Source organism: Trichechus manatus, unplaced genomic scaffold (genome assembly GCF_000243295.1).
Source record: "Trichechus manatus latirostris isolate Lorelei unplaced genomic scaffold, TriManLat1.0 scaffold00045, whole genome shotgun sequence".
NCBI classification, from domain to species: Eukaryota; Metazoa; Chordata; class Mammalia; order Sirenia; family Trichechidae; genus Trichechus; species Trichechus manatus.
This window is the reverse complement of record NW_004443981.1, coordinates 5,315,811-5,317,066: the sequence shown is the minus strand read 5'-3', so window position 1 is coordinate 5,317,066 and position 1,256 is coordinate 5,315,811.

Below are 1,256 nucleotides of genomic sequence, written 5' to 3'. Positions count from 1 at the left end.
CTGTGGTAGATGGTATTGTTATTCCTGACCATTAACTTCCTCTTCCTGTTAAGGATTATACATCCCTACCTGTTGCCATGCAACTACAATACCTCCGGTAGGAGTATCCTTTCCAGCCTCACTGATGTCAGGCTTGATCACATGACTTGCTTTGGCCAATGGAATGTGAGCAGAAGTGCCTTTTACCATATCTGAGCAGGAGCATGAAGAGCCATGGTGTATTTCCACCAGATCTCTTGGTCTTTTTCATCTGTCAAGAGAATGGCCTATCCCAGATGGGGCTGCTCCATGAGCCTGGATTCTGGAAGGAAGAAGAGATGCAGAACAGAGCCCTAGTTAGCCTGTATCAGCCCACATCTAAAATGTCATGTGAGCAAAAAAATAAACCTTTGCTGTTAGAACACACTGAGGTTTGGGATTGTTTCTTTCATAGCCTTACCTAATGAAATCTGACTAATACATACCCCCATTTTACAGATAAAATACTGAGACTCAGAGAGGTTTAGTTACTTGCCCAATAAGTAGTCCGTTTGGGATTCAAACCTAGGTCAGTGTTACTCCAGAAAAAGTGCTCTTAACCACTGAAAGGGTGAGGGTGAAAAAAGTTGAGGCAGAGCCAAATCTCCCATGTCAGAAAATTTGGCAGTGGGCAGATGCACCCCCCCAAAAAAAAGCACCCCAAGAATTCTCATATATACCCCATAAGAGAGTCAGCCACCCAGAAGTCATTGAGGCCAAGCTGGATTAGCCAAAGAAACAGCATAACCAACAGAGAGAGGCTGCAGCCTTGCCCAGTGAGTAAGACATATTTGCCCTTCCTCTCCCCGGCTGCCTTGGCCCTAATGCTATGAGAGGAGCTAACCCCTAGAAAAGAAAGGGGGAAAAGATGTGTGAGGACCAGACTGGGATGCCTGCCTCCATTCCAAACCTCTAGTGCAACCAAGCTAGTCTGCTCCAGGGGCCAGACTGTTGAGAAGATCTGAAGAATGAAATTGTGAGCCTCTTTGTGCATGCTTATCTTCCAGCAGCAGGGGGCACTCGGTACTTTAAAATACATACGCATGTGGTGGGGCAAATAAGGTGTGTATTGCTGTATCCTTTTAAATTACAGTGCACAGAACGTAGTATTACCATGAACTGACACTGGTAACCCAAGGGCATTTCATATTCCCATAGCTCTTTGGTGTTTTTCATGCCATCTGGCTGTTAGTTGCTTTCAGAGGCAAGTCCCTTAGCCACTGAACCCTTGATGAAGC